The 20,271-nt window shown below is 45.4% G+C and overlaps 1 protein-coding gene across 10 annotated transcripts in view; it reads right to left on the minus strand.

Moving 5' to 3' along the window:
• Window positions 1-20,262, minus strand: part of Dido1 (death inducer-obliterator 1) — a 53,056-nt gene extending 32,794 nt beyond the window's left edge. The window contains exons 1-4 of one of the 10 annotated variants that reach the window (XM_074075098.1): window positions 20,102-20,262; window positions 11,469-11,712; window positions 1,223-1,404; window positions 333-440 (exon numbers count right to left, since the gene is read on the minus strand). The gene's annotated coding sequence lies outside the window, so the exon portion shown is untranslated. The other 9 variants (XM_074075097.1, XR_012448343.1, XM_074075100.1 and 6 more) reach the window with 9 other exon arrangements.
• Between the last annotated feature and the right edge of the window lie 9 nt (window positions 20,263-20,271).

Consider the following 20,271-nt stretch of genomic DNA (forward strand, 5'->3'; position numbering starts at 1 on the left):
ACTGGCAAAGTCCTTTCTGGACTTTGGAGCCCTGACTTTTGTCCCTACTCCTCTAACCCCCAGGGCCTGGCCCAGGAGGGACAGACTTGGGCCCTGTTGTCAGCTGAGTATGGAGTAACCCTTGTGGACAACAAATGAGAAAAGAACTGCCCAGATTCCTGATCTCACAGGAATGAGACAAGGCATGAGTCATGTTTTAGTCCACTGTACCCAATGACCTAGGCAATGGTCTACCTTCTGTCTTCTTTCACTTTCTTTATAAAAGATTAAAGGATGTCCGTGACACTCTTGTTCTTATTTTAAATAATAAAACTGAGAAAAAAAATGAATACCTTGAGAATTCCTTTCCTAGCTTCCAAGGCTTTGATCACATTTAGATGCTAATGACGACCAATTTTACAGTGCTCCATTCAAGGAAGGACTGGTATAACATGAAAACCCTAAAAATGCAAAATACAAAGAATTAAAAAGTACGAGCAACCCAACTTTCCCCCTTCCTTATATTTTGTCACACCCTGTAGTTGTCTGTCAGTCATAGTGACTGCCTGATGTTGACCTCCATCACCCCGTATGCTTGACCTCGTATTCCAAGTTACTCAGAAGCTGCTGAGGTAAGAACCAAATCATTTCTTTCATCTAAGAAGATGCCAACAGTAATTCCAAGTCAGAGTGTAAACTTCTTAAGTCTCCCTGGAAGGACCTGCATGGGCAGGGCACCTCCATGGGGGTGGACAGATGGGTTCAGCCTGGTGACAGTACTCACAGCTTGAAATGACAACCCATGCTCAGCTATGGGTTCAGATGGGGTCTCTCAAACTCCCTCCCCGCCACATTAAGGCCTCGAAAGTAGGAAGAATTACTGGTCACCAGTGCCCAGCTAATGATACATAACTTATACCTGTTTCTTTAACAATTAAGTCATTTTGTGTGTGTGTGTGTGTGTGTGTGTGTGTGTGTGGTGCTGGGGCTTAAACTCAGGACCTACACCCTGAGCCACCCCACCAGCCCTCCACACCCTTTTTTTGTGATGAGTTCTTTTTGAGGTAGGGTCTCATGAATTCTTTGCCCGGGCAGGCTTTGAACCCTGATCCTGGTCTCTGCCTCCTGAGTAATTAGGATTCTAGGTGTGAGCCATCAGCACCCGGCTAAAGTCACTTTAAATACAGAAAATATAACTTATTAATATTTTCTTGCTACTATTTTAACACCACTGAAGATTTACCTGCCCAGTGTTGAAGTTTGGACACCTTTTGCCGAAACCCTAAATATAACATAAAATCTGGCAATCAGGTCTAGCAGATGACCAGGCCTCACCACACTGCCGTCGGTCACCACTCAGGAGTGAGAGGATTCAAGCTTCCAACAACAGTCTGGACTGTAGACAGACTGCTCCAGAGTGAGCTCCTAGAGGAAAATGAAAACATGTTACAGATCTTAGGTAACTGTTACTAACAATTAAAAAAAGAGACACACCAGATTTTCCTATAATCTATTATTGAGTGACCGACAAAGGCATCTGGGGAGTCAGAAAAAAAGTGCTCAAGTGAGTCTTTTAAGGACTCTGAGCCAATGGCAGGTGCTGTTAGTGTGTTCTGGAAAGAAGGGCCAGGACACCCTAGGGAGGAGCAGCACTAAGTCTGGGTCTACCCCAGGCGAGGAAGGTGGGGGGAGGCACCAAGGAAAAGGGCTCTAAGATGGCAATCCGGAATCAGACTCTCCAAATGTGAGCCTACTTGTGAGATGGACCAAGCCTACTTGTGAGAGGGACCAAACCCAACAGAACAGAGAAACACAATTAAAACTGGAAAGGCTAAACAACAAAATTAGGTATTTTAAAAATCAGTATTACAGCTGCATCATCATTTTAATTAAAAAACTAAAAAATGAAAGACTAACAAGACTAATGTTTATGCTTCCAAACATCAATGTGATATGGTTTATCTATGTTTTTAAAAAATATTTTTCCATCTTTCCTCTTTCAAATAACCATAATCTAAACACTCACTCAGGATGCCTGCTTCTAGTCAGGTCCTGAATATTACATTTACAGCACATCGGCCCAAGTCAATGAGCAGAGCCTACCTCTCACCTCCTCTGCCTGGCTCCAACTGCCTTCTAGATAACTGTGGTCTCCCTGGTGACCCAAGACAAAGGACAAGCATTCCATTCCCCTTTAAAGGGACAGCGGCATTCAGACCTGCTGCCTATTCTGAATAGCTTACATGACCTCCATGTGGAGACCCACCCACAAAAAGCCAGTTTAGAAGGTTCAGAAACTTCTTAGAAATAAACTTTCATATTTGGTAACACTGAGCATTTATTTATAAAGACAGAGAAATCATTTCTAAAAATAAAAAATCATTTCTAAAAATTGAATTTACATGTGAACTTGAAAAGTAAGCATGTATCTGGATTTGAATTCTGAATTTTAATTAGGAAGAAAAATGCAGCTATTCCTGTTAAGTAGAATGAGATAAAGGGCATTCAGGATAGACCATTTCATGTTTGCAAAGTTGTTTTCATTTCATTATTTTGCCAACAGAGAAAACCAAATGTAAAATTTCAGCTGGCTTGTGAAATTAAAAATACACATGTATCAAGGCTGAAGAAAACAAATAAAATCCAGGCACAAAGTAAAGGTAAAAATAGTCCTGATAAGTTTCATGCTAAGCACACAGAAAACAATTCCTCCCCACAAAGGAAGAGGGAGGGGCACTTGTGAACCTGGGAGGGATAACCTGCAGTTTATCTCTGAGGGTGCTGAATCTACAATCTTCCTGCATTTTTAAGTAGCATATGCCTCAGGTAAAATCTGGTCAATTCTCTACAACCAGAAGTAGAGGTAATGCTATCAAATCTCAGCATTGAAAAAAATACGTAAATGAAAGCCAACATTTCTCAACAGTTCTCTTGAGAATGGAGCCTGCAAAGTGACTGATGCCAACACGTGCTGAAAAATTACACCAGGAACAGGGGATGTGGCTCACAGCATTCTTGGGCGGCTACTCTCAAAATCTTTTGGTCTTAGCATCCCTTTATTCTCTTTAAAAGTTGAGGACTTCAACTTTCATTTATGTGAAATGTATCTACTGGTATACCCAAAGTTTTAAACATTGATTTTTTTTTTTAAGTTCATTACACATAACCAGATGCCAGTGGTTCACCCCTGTAATTCTAACTACTTGGGAGGCTGAAATTGGGAGGATAGAGGTTTGAGGCCAGCCTGGGGAAACAGTTTTCCAGATCCCATCTCCAAAATAACCAAAACAAAATGGACTTGGAGGTGTGGCTCAAGAGGTAGAGCACTTGCTTTGTAAGTGCAAAGCTCTGAGTTCAAACCCCGGTCCCAACAACAAAAATTTCATCACACATTAACATTTTATTAGTGAAAAAATGTTATTTTTACAATAAAAAAATTAGTGTTGTAAGTGGTGGTGCTGGACTAGAGGACAGGCTCAAGTGGTAGAGTGCCTGCTTCACACGTGTGAAATCCTGAGTTCAAACCCAAGAACCACCAAAAAGAAAAAAAAGAGTGATACTGTTTAATGTTTTTGCAAATTTCCAGCTTAATAGAAGACAGGCTGGAGGTGTGGCTCAAGTGGTAGACCACCTGCCCAGCAAGTTCAAGGCCCTGCATTTGAACCCTGTTACCACCTCCCCTGCTCCCAAAACCCCCTCAGAAGACAGCTAAATTTTCATACATACTCTCCATTCTATCTACTGCCATGTCAAGATTTTGGTTGAAACATGGAGTCCTGCTTTACAACCGGTTATGTCATTAGAAAAGAGTATTTTAACAATCTTTTCAGACAACTGGGCATTCAGAAACAAGATCAATGAACTTTCTTACATTAAAACCCACTGTTCTGTCACCTTGAATTAAATCTTTTACCCACAGTCCTGTGAGTCATTTAGAAAAAACTGGCTCACTGAATTTCAGGCAGACTGATATAAGAAGAGGCAATTGGGCCAGGCCCTGGTGGCTCACAGCTGTAATCCTAGCTACTTGGGAGGCTGAGATGAGGAGGATCGTGGTTTGAGGCTGGCACAAAGGGCAAATAGTTTGCAAGACCCCAACTCCAAAATGGACTGGAGGAGTGGCAAGTGGTAGAGTGCCTGCTTTCCAAGCACAAAGCCCTGAGTTCAAACCCCAGTCCCACAAATAATAAATGACAAATAAATAAGAAAAGGCACTTGTTAATAATGTCAGCTTCAATCTCTTCAGGTGTGCTTAGTTACTATAAAGCCATCAAGCTCACATTGGCAGATACAAGTTTCCCAAAATTCCAATTTCCACTTGAAAGCATAAATTTTACTTAGCAAGAGTATACAACTGCTTTTCCTGTGATTCATATCATTCATTTCAGAGAATATCCCTACTTAACACTGAGCCTAACAGCTGCCATGTGTCTGCTTTTGCAAGGAGAGGCCGCCCAAGTGCTTTGGGTGGACTTACCATTTCTTCACAGGGAAAGCTGAACAGGGTTAAAATTTAATGAAATTAATACTAGTACTGCTTCATCAAAGACGTTCTTAAGGGAAGTGCATATTATACACATACAGTGCACAGTGAGAACACAGGGTCCCTTTGGACTGGGGGAGGCTCATCAGGTTGGACTATTATTGTAAAAAGTTTTGACTTCTTAGCTCTAGGGAGGACTTCAAGGGACTTCCAGGGCCATGGAATCCCCTTGGAGAACTTGGGCTGCATGCCAGTCCTACTAGTTTAAAAATTTATAGGTATATGCAAGGGAACAGCATCTATGCTGAATTGTCAGACTTCAAATTCCTCTACAAGTAGTCTATAACACCTCCAAATTCTCTTCAGATTCCCTGACTCAGCAAAAACATTCACAGCTTATTTCTTAAAACTATGTAAAACATATCCTCCTAAAATGTTGGTTAAATATTACTTATAAAAATTTTAAATATTAGTGATATATGACTTTACAATCACTGTGTATTTGAATGTTCAATGGTTACTACTCTAACTCCACCAGAATAACAGAAACACATACATTTAAAGGTTTCTAATTACACAAGCTTACAGATCAGTCTCTAAGGCCCTTTGAAATGCAACAGACAAGCATGATGAAGCTACTATAATCACTCTGATCCTGGCAACCTCAGAAAACAGCCATGACTCTAACCAAAAAAGACAGCACACAGTGCTTATTTATTCTCCCAACCTGGTGCCAAAACATGTTTTTCAAACTTCAGTTTCCCCCAACACAATATTTAAAACAACTTTAATTTTTTTTTTTTGAATGAAAGAGCAGAGGTTAAGCAGAGAGGAAAAGAAAAGCCTCCATAAGGGAGGCTGAGCCCCTAACAACTTTAATTTTGAAGCGATTCTAACCTGCCAATCAGAAATTATACCCAGTGCTATAATAAATATCGCAGGGGACTCTAATTCAGTTTCTGATCATTCTGAGGCCAGGCCAAAGTTTAACCTTATGTTTTCTTCTGTCTCATGGATGCTTTGTCATGTGGATGAGGGACTGAGAAGAAGCTAAAGCTCTTCACTAAAAATGAAAAGACACCCCCAGGAAAAGCTCTTCTATTCCTCAGTTTTTGTTAACGTAATAGAGTCAACTAACTAGAACATGCCTAGAATTCAGACAATATCCAGAAACTGGAAAGCTTTTGGCTCTCATCCTCAGTGGCAGCTGCTTGCAGACCATTTGATAACCCGAGCAACAGACTGATGTCGTGAGACTCACATGGGACCCCAAGGTCTGCAGCAGTAAAAGCTATGCTTACCATCACACACTGAGGTCTGGGTCCACCATGAAGACTAAGATACAGAGTTTGCATTTATTTTAGCATCTATACAGAATCTGATTCAACAGTACAAATTGTATTTAAGGCCTTTGGCTACTAATTCAATGTGTTGCTATTTACCAAATCACAAAGTCAGTCAATCATTCCAATGAAGCAAAGGTGCCATACATTAAGTTCCTCACAAGAACAAAAGGAAAATCAGCAAGCTTGGTGTTTTAAACTTAAGGTGTTACTACTTTATAGACACAAAGACAAACAGTAACAACTTGTTAGAGAAAAACTGCTTTGAGGATTGATGCCTTAGCCAGGCCCAGCGCAAGGCCTCCAAACTTCCTGGATCTGGAGGATTCCTTCCTGTCGAGTCTGGTGCAAGCATAGGATTGTGACCTCAGTGGTAACTCAGGCGGAGGAAACTGCAACTCTCCTAAGCAGTCGCCAGGAACGGTCACCCTAAATTCACTTATCAAGGGTAAGTACGAAAAATGTGAGGCTCGTTCATCATTTCTTCCACAATCCCAGAACACCCAAGACCCTAAATGGGTGACTATAGCTTTAAGGTCACCCACCAGGCCTCAAGGATCACTACTGTGCACAGGTTCTTGTGCTCACCAGGAAACTTGGTATTCCTGGGCTGATAACTGACCACTTGAGAGTCCTTTCTTGGTGTCTCCCAGATAGCCCTGCAAGCAAAGAACATGGAGTCTGTGGATCCCGTAGCTATTAATAATTCTAATCACTGGGGACACCCCTCCCCTCCTCTGCCCCACTTGCCACCCTATGCCTTTATGTCTATTTTGCCTGTCTAGGCTCCAAGAACATCTGTGCTGGTTATGGTTTTAACTCATTGTCCTCTCAGCATACACAGGAGTTTATTCCTTTCAGTTCTCCTCATTTCATATCTTAAAGACTTGTAAGATTCCACAGTCCCACAGATGTGGGTTACTTTCACCCTTGTCCAGACCCTCAGTTTCACTTCTGCAACAGAGGTGTTGCTGGATCCAGAGAGGCTGTGCATAAATGAAAGCACATCCCACAGTAAATGTCAAGTGTCAGTTCATACGCATAATTACTGCGCTACTCCCAGCAGACTCCTCCATGAAAAGGCTGCAGCAGGAACCTGGTCCCATCCTGAGCCTCTTGATAAAATGGCAGTCCCCAGCTCACATCACTTTGAGGACTATCCACTAAAACATCATCTCGCAACTGACAACTCACCTATTCCATACTTTTCCCCAAAGGCAAAAAATTCATTGAGCCAATAAAAGTAGTTTAAAGACACTGCCTATCTTCATAAAAGAAATCTACTTTCTGAGGTGTTGAGAATCCATTATTTTCTAAAACTGACTCTCAACAGGACTGTTTCTAATCAATAGTCAAGAGCAATAGTTACCAAAGGGTGTGTGGGTCCCCAAATCAAAACTACCACACAACACTAATGCATTTTACAGTTTCATCATCATTTTCAGAGCTATACTGACAAGTTTTCCAGAAGCGAAATGACAATGACAGTACCACCTGAAGGGGAAGTAGATGGGAGAAACCAACAGCTGCCAGCTAAGCCAGACAGAGATTTACAAAAAACCGTGTCACCTTTCTCATTAAATTGTTTTGAACTTGGGAAATAAGTCCCATAAAATATGGTTAATATGTAAGGGCTGATCATTTTAAGTATTATAAAATGAATAGAAAGTTTAAGTGTCTTATTTTTAATGCTAAATATGGTATCAACAGGCAGAGCTTAAATAAACAAGAGTTCTTTGGGGCCCTCAGGGATCTCTAGGAGTATAAGAAGGCCCTACATTCTGAGATGGTAGATGTCACTTGAAAGGGCTGCCCTTTGACACGCCCTTTCCACCCAGCCAGGGCTTCCAGGACTGCTGCAGTACTTGGCACATACCTCCCCCGTTCCCGTTCCGATTGGGGTGATACCCACATAGCACTGACTGAATGCCGCTGAGTTCAGACCAAACCTCTCACAGCATTTGCTCTCTGCAAGGTGGAGCTACATCTTGCATGCCATGGGGAGCTCCAGCTCCAGCCTAGGGGCCTTGGAAACTCATGCCAGAAATTAACTTTGTATTTCAGCTAGAATCTTCCTTCCCTTGCTGGCATTGCTGGAGGTCAATATCTAGTTTTATTTGTTGGGGATGGGGGAGAGTAGAGAATGTTCAAACTTTCCACAAAGGAGTTCAGGCACAAGTAGGAGGATTTCCTGTATCAACTTTTACACATCCATGTATACCTGAATTCCATACTCAAGCCTATTTAAGAGGCAATTTCCCAGTACTTATTCATCAGTACCACATGGGTGGGGCTAGGTGACAAGAAAGAATATGTCACTACTAAAGACAAACTCTAAAAGAGACAACATTTTCTTTTAAGTTACAATCTAACAACTCCAGAGAGTTCCTGGCTAGCCCCGACCACTCTGCATTTCCATTGGGGCAAGGGCCTGAGGACTTTTCAGGGAACAGATCTCTCGGTACAAATTTCCTAGAAATCCTGCCCTGTAACTAGCTCTTCCCACCCCAAGGGACCACAGGAAGACCTTCCTGGACAGGCAAGTGTGAGAAGTCTTCAATCTTAGCTGCCAAGCATTCTTTGGTGTATTGGGCAGTAATTTCCTATTGATGAAACAGGGACAATGCTACCTAAAAGGTTTTTTGAAACTCTTATTGGGTCAAATGCCAAATCAGACCACACTTGGCAAATATGCAACAAATGACCAATGTCACTCTCCAAAATGACAGCACACCTCTGTCCCCAAGGGTTTGGAGAAACAGGCCCTCTGAATTGAGTTTCTTTAACAAATATTTTCCAAGAGTCTCTTAAATGCTAGGCACAGGTAAAAGAGCAAGTGTCACCCCTGCCTGTTCACATGGAGAGGGTGAGATTTCTTCCCTTTGACTTAGCAGACAATTTATGTTTCCCCAAAAGGTGACAAACTGAACACAAACTAACACTTATCAGGTGATTAGTTTGGAGAGACGTCCACATAATGGAATTATCTAAGACGTAAAGGATGATGCATTTCAACAGTCATGCCACACAGAGAAGTCCACAACACAGGGAAAGAGCTGTGACGACCAGCCCACAAGACAGCCAAATTCTCTAAACATCCCCACCATTTGCACAGGGATCATGAACACACAAACAGCTCTAAGGTGGGACTCCTTTCTGGTGTTACTTTCTGTTTTTACATACTGCTTAAACTTTCTATATATGTATTATCTTTGTAAACCAAACACACTACAGCTATCTTCGTTTCAGAAAAAAATTGATTTACTTTTTTGTAAAGGCATATTAAATACCTCTTAAATATCTCTCATCAGCATGTGAAAAACAAAACTCCAGCACATATGCTTGACACTTCCTTCAAGAGAAATATCTGCCTTATAAGTTACACAGAGAATGATCATCACCTACAGAGACCGTAGTCACAGTTACAGAATTCTTCAAAAGTCTATACATCTACCTATTCAACTTTCCTTGTCAACTTACCCTCAAAATTGCTACTCAGAAAATTAAAGGAGGCCTGGGCAACATGGCCTGCCTCACAGGAGAAGTTGTGCATTTAGACGAAATGAACTCAACTCAGACTTTGTGCTTTGACCTTCTCTTTCCCAATGAGCATGCAACCACTAGCTGTTAATCATATAACCTTTGTGACTGAATTAAGATACATCATTTACACCAGTCATAAAGAGGCTGTTACATATCATAAGGAACTTAAGAAATTCAAAAGACTCCATTTAGGGAAAACTTTCTTAATGGACTTGAGTTCACCAGGCTAAGAGGAACAGGGCCAAGGACATGGGCCACAGTGCAGAGACCCAAAAGCAACAGAAAAGCTAGCCTGTAAACATGGAAATTTGGCTCTTTAAGAGCCAAATGGAAGTCACTTGGCATCATGGGGCAGGTGTATTACAGGATAAAACATGTCCTATTAACAGGTGTAAAACAGACTGGGGAAAGCTCACACACACTGAAGAAAAGCACTCCCTTGGTTGGACTGCTTAGCACTGACCAGGAAATTAGGGCCCTGTAGTCTAAAAGGCAGTACCAGCAGACAAGAGAAAAGGGTGCCAAAGCTCACAGAAGGCAACTCCACCTGGTCTTCAGGGCCCACCTGGATCTCACTGAGCATCCCCTAACCCCCAATGGCACAATGTCCTCTGCAAGCCATTGTGATGCTCTCACACGCACTGTGCAGCAGGGGACTGGCAGCCAATTACACAACTTTGTCTTTCACTTGTGCCCTCTCATCAGAACGCTACAGGCTTTGCCTGACAGAACCTCAATTTAATCAAATACTAACAAGGGGAACCTATTAGCAGGAAACCCAAGGAAAATGGAACATCCACAGGATTCCAAAATCAGACGGGCGGTCTCTCTTCCCCGTGAACCCCGTTGTTGGGACGAATCTGCGCCAACCCACTCCTTGCCAGCCACACGGGCAAGTGGCCTCCGAGCGCTCGGGAACCCAAAGCCCGCTGAAACGAAGCGCCGCGGCTGCGCGTGGACCGGTGGGCAACACCGATTCACACCAGGGGCCGGCACGAGCGCTCGGCTCCCGACCCGGGCCGCACCAAACAGCCCGTGATTCAGCGGAAACCAGGCCGCGCAGGCGCCGAACCCGAGCTCCTCGGCCTCAGGAGCTGACCCTGCCACCCGCCACCGACGCAGGATCAAGGGAGCCGCGATCCCCCACCCCCACCCCCACCCCGTCTTCGCGAACCGAGGGCCGGCGCTCGCGCGCCCGGGGCTGGAGGCCGCACCCGCCCGCTCCCGGCCGCCATCTTCTCGGCAGTAGCGACCCCGCGCAGCCTCGGCTCCCGGCCGTCGGGCTCGGCGCCGGCTCCGTCCCAATCCCGAGTGCGGCCCGCGCGGCGCCCGCCTCTCCGCCGCGCCAGGGAGCACTCACCGCGGTCGCCGGGGTCCCGCAGCCATTTCCTGCGCCGCCGCGGGGATAGAGCGGCCCGGCGCCCGACCGGCGCAGGCTAGAGACGGCGGTGCTAGAGTGGCGCCCTCTCGCGGCGGGCCTAAAGCGGCGGGCTGCACGGAGTGCAGGGAGGCCGACCACAGAGACGCGGCGGGGCTAGAGAGGCCGGCAGCGCGTCCAGCAGCCAGGCCCCGCCCCGCGCGCATGCGCCCACCGCCCCTGCCGTCGCCCTGGAAGCCCGCCGGGTCTGCGCCGCCCCAGGTTCCTGACTCAAGAGATTAAAGCGGGGGTCGGTGCCTCGTGAGGCTTTCCCGGAACACCCCCTGGGGTCGCACTCTGGCCAGCATTTCACTTTAAACGCTCCAGCCGCTGGGATGGTCGCTCCTGTGTGAACCTCTGCCCAAGGACGAGGGAAAGGGGCTATCAGGAGGGGAAAGTCCATTGTGCCCTTGTGCCCGGCAGGGAGGCCAAGCTCATTCGTGCTGGAAACAGCCTTTGCCTCTTGGGCCACGTCCGCTTCCCTCAGAATGACAGAAGAGGTGCCAGGAAAGCACAGGCCTGGCGGCTCTTAGGCCTTCCACCTACTTGGCTCCCCTTTGTTCGCTCCGTCACCTCTGTCCCCAAATGCTTACGGAAACATGGACAGGGGCAGCTGCCATCCCAAGGGCACCAAGCTCTGGCCCCTTGTCCGAGGGCAATTAATGTCTAGAACCATGGTCTAGGGTTTCACCCCATTACTTGCCTCCACTTTACGCACAGCAGCACACTCCTGGGAAGGCGTCCTCTGGACTCTAGTCTTAGCCCCGTTCCGACAGCAAAGAGATGCCCGAGTCTAAAAAGCCACACCCACACAATGGGGGCCTCGGATGCTTCCGTCCAGGAGTCTGGAGCCTGAGAAGGCTTGCTTTCTCATAAACACCTCGCAGTTTCTGAAACAGGCGGTTTTCTTCAAAAGAAAACTCCCAACTGTAGTGCCAGGCTGGTTTCTGGGGATGAGATTCATCAGGATCACCTTAGGGGAAATCAGGCGGAGAAGGGCCCACATTTCTTCCTTGTGTCCTTCCTTGAGAAAAGGTTTGGCCCTCGGATGTGGTGTACTGGGAGTTGAGCAGCCAGACAGATGGGGTTGAAACTAGCCTGAAAAAAGCAGTGTGATCTTGGTCAAGCTGCTGGCAGAATGGGAGCTCACACTCAAGGCCAAGGAGGATGAGGGCCACAGAAAATCTCCCTACAAGGGTGCTCTAAATGGAGCCTCTCCATTCTTAGGCTGAGAGGTTCTTTCTGCAATATTTGAACTCTGGAGTCAGCGTCAGGCTGGGCATTCAGAGGAAAGGCACTGAAGAAACAGGGAGAAGCACAAAAAGCTCAGCAACTAGAGAACCAATCCAGGAGAGGGAGAGGCAGAAGCCCAGGTGGTCGCCCTCCCACTGCCTTCCCAGCAGCTGCTCTCTGAGGGAAACGCAGAGAATTTAGTCTGGGTTTCTTTGTTGCACTGAATGAACTCTATTAGTCAAAGCGTACTTCCTCCTAAACAAACTTATTTTAAAACTAAAATCAAAAGACAAACTCGCCAGCTGTCTCAGCCCGAAGCAGCGACTAGGCACAGCAGGGCGAGGCATGGGCGGGAAGCTCACTAGGTGGTCCGCTGTGCTGGAGGCGCTGATGCGGTTTACAATCCTTTTAAATTAAAAACGGCTGGTATTACAGGTGTGAGGCTGTAATCCCAGCAACTGGGAAACGAGGCAGTAGGATCCCAAATTCTAGGCCAGCCTTAGCTACATAAAGCAAGACCCTGTCTCAAAACCAAAACCCACTTAACATGGCCGCGCGAACGTCTTTCGTGGGAATTGCGGCCCAACAGAACACATGATTCCAAATGAAAACAGCAGGCGGAAGTGGCAGGCGCCTAGGGAGGGGCACGCGACAAGGTGGGAGTGGGGAAAGGGAAGGAGAGCCCAGGCCTGGAGGGGCGGAGCGAGCGGCAGCCTCGACCCCCACCTCCTGGTTCTTGCCTAGCCCGTCCACGCGGGCGCCTCCTCTTCCTCTTTGCCCGGATCCAGCAGCCCCTGGGCCTGCCACTCTGAGTCTCCGCTTTTAACACAGTGGAATCAAAAGGCGTGTGAAGAGAGAATCACAGCCCCCAGGGATAGTTGTGCCAGGTCTGTGCTCAAGCCCCTAGTTAAAGGGTTGAGTAGGTTCCACAGAACCTAGCACAGTTTGCACAGCATCTCCCGATGATTTGCAATACCTCATACGATGTCAGTGCTATGTAAATGGATGCTATGTTGCATGCTTTAGGGAATGATGAGAAAAAAGTCTACATGTTCCCCAGACTCGTTTCCCCCCAGAATTTTTTGGGGGAGGGTCAGTCTCCCCACGTAGCCCAGGTTGATCTTTAACTCAAAATCAACCTGCCTGTCTCCCAAGTGCGGGGATCACAGGCATGTTCCACCACACCTAGCTCCTGAATATTTTTTTTTCCCTGGTACTGGGGTTTTAACTCAGGGCCACACCTTGAGCCACTCTACCATCCTTTTTCTGTGTGGTTTTTGTTTTGTTTCGTTTTTTTGAGATAGGGTCTTACAAACTGTTTGCCTGGGCTGGCCTCGAACCTCAATCCTCCTGATCTCTGCCTCTGTCATTTTAACTTTACTTTCATTACGTTCCCTTTTGTTTTTTTTTTTTTTTTTTTTTTTGGCAGCACTGGGGTTTGAACTCAGGGCTTCATGCTTACAAGGAAGGGGCTCTTAACCACTTGAGCCACTCCATCAGCCTGGTCCGAATATTTTTGATTCACAAAGAGGGCCAGCTGTATTTTCTTTTGGCTAAGAAAAGCTAAATTATGATTTTGGAGTTTAAAAAAACTGGTGAATTTTTAAATTTTTATTATTTACACTATATAAGAGCACATAACTTTAATAATGAACTATTTATTGACTGAATGATGGCAGTGCTAGGGACTGAGCCCAGGGCCTGCCACATGCTAGACAAGTGCTGTACCACTAGCTGAGCTACATCTCCAGCCCCAACAGTTAACTTTGGATAAATCTACTTGCACAGAGCAATCCACTCACAGAGTAAAGCACTACTCATTGGTTCCCCTTTAAAGAAAAGATGTGGGGACTTTCAGCCAGATCTGTCAGTAAGGCACCACTGAGTAACAGCATCAGAAAAGGCAAACTGCCAAAGTACTGATGCTGTTTGAATCAACTGTGTCAGAAGCAGACGACAACAGTTAAGGGGGCTGAACACACAGAAAACAGCAGAAAAACAAAGCAATGCACAGAAAATTTAGTATTAGAACTTAAACTCTGTGTTCCAACAGAAAGTCAGCTGTGCCTACATGTTCAGAACAACAACTGAGAGTCACACTCATTTTCTGTCTTTTAGGCAAAAGAACAGAAAATGAAAGGGAAGTAAGATGGGAGAAGGAAATCACCCCATTAATGGTGTATTAATAATTTATACACACTGAATATTTGTAGCTGGCTTTGACCATTACTAGACACTTAGTACTAACTTTTAACTAGAAAAGCAGCATGGAATGGATCTTTGATCACTCTAGCCTCTAGTTTACTTAAGACAAAGCACTGTGGACTTTTATGACAATCTACAAATAAGGTGGGGCTGAGGGCATGGCTCCTGCCTTGACAGCATGAGGATCTGAGTTTATGCCCCAGTACTGCCCCCCCCACCAAAATACGAATAAGGCAAAAAGAAGCGCATGTAAACACGGAGCTGAGTCCAGACGTGTTGTTCTCAGTTTTCCCGTCATTTTCCAGAGATCCTTAGAGTAACAAAAATATTTTCCCATTATAATAAAATTCTATTTTTATTATATAAACAAGAGTGAACACATTCACAGAGTCAAGAATCATGCCGATTGTTCCAGCCTCTGAGAATGTTTTGTGCTACTCTGAGATGTCTTAGTTTTCCCCTTGTTCAGTGAAAAATAAAGCCAACTTCAGATGAAAGTAATGTTTGAATAAACATCAAGCATCAAGAACTGTATTTCTTATGATTGTTTTTAATCTCGACAGTCTTTAAAGGAATACATCAAATAAAAAAGCCAAAAATAATGCCTTTCAGATTTTGACAGAAAAGCAGTTTAAAAGTAAAGCAATGTGCACAAGTCAACCATTTGCCCTTACAAGCTAATCACACCACAAAATATGAAACAGAGAAAAAGGGAGAAAGAAACACTACAGAACACTGCATGCTAAATCAGCTGGTGAATATAGGGAGAAAGATCAGATTCTTTAAAGGACATTCGAAGCCGGGCATGATGGGCACATCTATAATCCCAACACTTTGGAGGCTGAGGCAAGAGGGCAGCAAGTTGGAGGCTAGCCTGGACTACACAGTGAAACCCTGTCTCAAAAAAAAAAAAAGAAAAAGTAAATTTAGTCACATGAGGCAAGAGGCCATTCTTGCCCCTTTCTACCCAACTACAATGCTTCTGTAGCGTGGGGCCTTAGGGGAAAGGATAAAGTACATTTGTACAGGCTGCAATTAAAGGTCTTTTTGAAAACACTTAAAAAAGTGAAACCCTTTTTGAAGTCTAATCCAAAAACCTGAAATTCGAATGCTCCAAAATCAGACACTTTTTAGCTGACATGATGCTACTAGTAGAAAATTCCACACCCAACCTCCCACAATGGGTCATAGTAAAATGCAGACACACTGAGAATACTTTATAAAATTACTTCAGGCTCAAACAATAAGTGAATTTTGTGTTTAGACATAATGAGACATCCACCCCTGGGATCTCACTTCATATATATGTAAGTATTCAAAGAAAGTCCAAAATATGAAACACTGGTATAAGCATTTTCCATAAGGGATATTCAACCTGTACTGTCTTAATTAATTCTTGTTCAAAGGTGAAAATGCAAAGAAATGTACCTGAAGGAGGCACCAGTGGGAACAATCGAGGTGGAACTAGTGGGGCTCCAGAAGGACAACGAAAGGTACTTTCGTTTTATTATGAATTTCAACAAAATCAAGGTGCGTAAGTTACAGTTCCAATACCAGAATCTTTTTGAGTTCCAAAGTGAAGCAAATGCTTCTAAAGATTAGAAACTGGTGTGTCCACAGGAAAAATGAGATCTGTACAAATCTGTCTACAAAAAGGTGAGAGGCCAAAGATACTGCCTTTTATGGTTGTGTAGGGAAATTGGGGAGCGGGAAACAGAGAGAGACAGAAACATATAAAAGTTTTTCTCCTTTAGAGAGTAAATGTGGGGCTGCGGTCTAACTCAGTGTAGGTACTTGCCTCACATGTGCGAGCCTCTGGGTTCCATCCCCAGCACTGCAAAAACAAGAAAGGACAAAAAGCAAAAACCTGCTTGTGTCCACTCAGTGCTTCTTCCTCCCTCCCAGTCACTTTATCACAATTGTGCTCATGCAAAAATACCCTTAAGATGTATACAGATACAGTAATGCAAATGTGCACATAGATAAATTTATATATTTTTAGTTAAATAAAAAAGGTCAAATCCTAAATCAGTAAGTGTATTATCAAATCCTGGCCAGCCACTTCCAAAGGGCATAATCAAATTTAACACACCTGGCTGTGTGGCTCAAGTGGTAGAGCACCTGCCTGGCAAGCACAAGGTCCTGAGTTCAATGCCTAGTATTGCCAAAAACAAGAAATGCATTATCTAGCTTAACATGAACTGTGTCCTCTGAGCTGGCTGCATAAATCAAGTAACCGCTTCTCAAAGTGGTGTCTCGGACTTTCCTATTAGTCCATGAACTGCTACATCCAGTTCATGTTCCAACCTCATTAAGTTAAAAAAAAAAATCGGGTGTGGCAGAGTAACTCAAGTGGTAGAGCAGCTGCCTAGCAAATGTGTGGCCCTGAGTTCAAACCCCAGTACTACCAAAAAAAAAAAAAAAAAAGTACATTTTGAGCTGGTGGAGTGACTCAAGTAGGAGAGTACCTGCCTAGCAAGCATGAGGTCCTGAGTTCAAATCCCACTACTGGGGAAAAAAAAAATCCAAACATAATTCTTATCCAAACAACAAAACTTCTAAGCAGTGCCTGAGGGAAGAGGGAAAGGCAACCATATCAAACAATCCCCACTAACGGTGCTTTACGGTGTCTTGATTTGTAACCTGCACATAGTATCAGAATTTGTGTAGCACAGAGAACATGCGTGAGGCCCTGGGTTCAATCCCCAGCACTACAAAAAAAAAAAAAAAAAAAAGAACAGCAGAGGTGAGCAGTAAAATCCTTCCTTACTCCTTCCAACACTTTGCTAAGAAACTTTAAAACAGTTACTGTGAAAGGCTATGAAAATTGGGATGTAAGTATTACTAACCTACTTGTGTCAATGATTCTGAGCAGCAACAAATGATGGGTTCATAGATTATCTAGAATAAGGCTTGGAAGCCAGAGACCCCAGAATGTAGGGTAAGACAGTAAAGCAAAAACGCCCACAGGGATAATGTAGCTCTGTGAGACACAGGTGATATCCTGGTTTTTGAACCTCTATGATCTAAGGGAAGCATTGCTATTTTATTTTCAAAATGTTCTTCCTTTTTAAAACAAACCTTTTAACACAGCTCTTCTTAAAGAAATGCTAATCTCTTTCAAATTGAAACTACTCAGGTTAAAAGCCTTACCTTGGCTTGCAGAAGTGGCATCTCTAACCACCTGCCAGCCATGGCCAGACCCTCTCCCACAGCCCACCTCTGCCACACAGGAAGCTCAGCCAGTTGAACCTACCAGGCCGATGTCTTGGTGCCCCAGATGATAATCAATGTGGCCATGTCCCTGACCCACCCAGCTCTTTTCTGCTCTCTCACTGCACATAGGTGTCTTCAGGGCTGTGGCTCAGTCTCTCCTGTCTTTGCTCCATACACTCTGCAGAGACCTCATGCACACCTGGTTACAGTTACATTTATCTCTGCCTGGATCTGCATCCATCCATTCACCTGCTCCCTAGCACCCTCACTTGTAACCCCAAACCATCTCAAAACCCAACACACACATAAATGAACTCCTGACTTTTGACACCCCCTCCCTCCAAACCCAGGCTCTTCACTGATGTTTCCTATTTAGTGGATGGTTCCACCTTACAAACCCAAGTGCCAGAAGCCTAAAAATTGGAAATGATCCTTTACTGCTGCACTCCTCCTCAGCTCCCTCACCTGTTTTTCAGTGTTGCTCGTGACTATGGCTCTCCGTAACTGCTGCTGGGCCCTGGCTGTCTTTTCTCCTCACTGTTCCCTCTGTAATTGAGTGTTTCTCATTACCACCACGTCATTCAACTCCTTGCTTTGTCACTGACAACTCAAGTGGACTGTCCCCTGCTCTTTCTTGCTACTAAGGCTTTGGGGAGAATCCTCTAAGCCCTGGCTCTTCTTCCCCTTCTTTGCTGCCTCCATGGGCAGCTCATCCTTAGTGAGTGCATGTTGCAGATAATGGAATTAATCCACTCCTTGTCTATGTGTCTGTCTCTGAATTCATCAACTTTCCATCCCTGATCTTTCATTTGCGCTTTAGATGCATCAGACAGGCGCCTCAAATTTAACTTGGCTCACGCTGAAGCTATCACCTTTCCCTCCAGTGTCCTACCTTTTTTATTTTAACCCCCTTCCCCACCCAGTGCTGGGGATCAAATCCAGGGCCTTGAGCATGTCAGGCAAGTGCTCTACCACTAAGCTAAACCCCTAGGCTTTCCACCTTCTGCATCATGATCGCTTCCCTCAGTGGGTGCCACCACATGGCCACTAGGCTACACATTTGAGCCTCATTGTAGACTTCTCTCCCTTAGCTTCCACAAACTGTCAATCACCATGACTGTCCACTTCCCACCACTTGAAGGTCTTCTCTTTCCATTTCTGCTACTGCTGCTCTGGTCACATCCTCAGTACCACTACCATTCACTCATTTACTCCTTCAGCTACTCCACAAATTCTTATCAGGCTCCTGTTATGTACTGGACACTTCAGCTATTAGCAGGTTTTGTCCCACCCTTGTGAACCTTACTTTTATAGCAAATCAGAACATACTGTGAGCCATCAGCAGATAGGGTGCTAAGAACCAGGAAGGGATATTTTAGAGACTCTGAATCCCGTTGTGTTTAGGGAAGAAGTCCCCAAGAAAATGCCATCTCTGTTGAGCAGCGGAGGGAAGGATTTTATGTAGGACCCAGCTCGTCAGAGCCAGAGACAAAGTGCTCAGTGCAGAACCACAGAAGGTAAGATAGTTGGGAGTAGAAAGTGCTAGGAGCGGGAAGGTGAGACTTTTAGCTATGCTCATGTTAGGTGAGCAACCGAGGAGTTCCTGAAGGGCACGAAGGGAACAAAACAAAGAGAAATGGCTTTGGAGATCACCCTATTTCCTGTAGGTTTCAAAGGTGAGCTGGCAGAACTTAATGGGCACATGTCTAGGAAAACATTGGCAATCCAAGGAGCAAAGATGATAGCCTCAAGGTTAAGTGGCTGGAAAACACCAAACAGGGGCCAGGTTCTACGCAGGGTTATAGAGAAGGAAGAGCAGTCCACCACGCAACAGGCTGGCTGCTGGGAGTGGAGGCAGCCAACCCATCACCCACACAAGGCCTCTTCGGAGTGGACTATTCTCTCTCCTTAGGGTATTGGCTTCAAGCTTTTCCCTCGGGCGCCCCCTCGCATCCTTGGGAGTTAACATTCAACAACTGTTTACCCAGGGGCTAAGCACTGCAACTATGTCACTGGCCGCACTGCACCTGTGTTTTAAACAGCTTTGTGTTAGAACTCTGAATGAGCTAAGCAGATTTAGCTCGTTCAGGTAATGGAAAATGTCTACAGTTCATCTATTTGTCGAACTGGACTTAGCTTCTGTGAGGAAATGTTCGACACCGCTTTCTCAAAACTCGTTTAAGCAATCACACCAAACCATCTCGCCTAGGCCTCTGAACATTTCTTCCAGAAACGCTACTGCATCTCTTAACATTACAATGACCCCCTGCAATGCCGGAGTTTGCATTCGTCTCCAGCAGACAAAAACAGGGCAGTAAATCTGCAAATATCCATACACCACCTCCAGCCCTGATCCACCAGCCCTGCGCATAGCGCCAGCTCTTAAAACCCGCCCTGGGGTGGGGTGGGTCCCCGCCGTGCGCGCCCCGGGACCTAGAGTCCCTTTGGAACACTGCTCTAGCCTCAAGCGAGGACGCACTGGGTAATGTCCACATAGTTAGTCCGAGGAACTCGCCTCCACCCACTGAAGCGAGAGCTCCCGCCTGGCGGCCTTCCCTGGGCCGCGGGGACTCGAGCCTGGCAGGGCGCCAGCGAGGGACGCCCTCATCTCAGGCACCGAGCCCTTCCCGCCCCGCTCCATGCCTCCCCGCCTCACACGAACGACTGGAAAGGAGCTGGGACCTTCGCTTTGGACTCAGTCTACTTGTCGCCATCCCGTCCCGAAAACTCCGTATCCTGACGCCTCCGCGGCAGCCATCTTGCTCGGAGGCGGCCGATACCTTTTGACTCTCGCGCCAACCCGTAGAGTGAGGGCACCGCTGGGGAGTTGTGCGCAAGAACGGAAGCTGAGG

This window comes from Castor canadensis, chromosome 5 (assembly GCF_047511655.1).
Source record: "Castor canadensis chromosome 5, mCasCan1.hap1v2, whole genome shotgun sequence".
In the NCBI taxonomy this organism is placed as follows: Eukaryota; Metazoa; Chordata; class Mammalia; order Rodentia; family Castoridae; genus Castor; species Castor canadensis.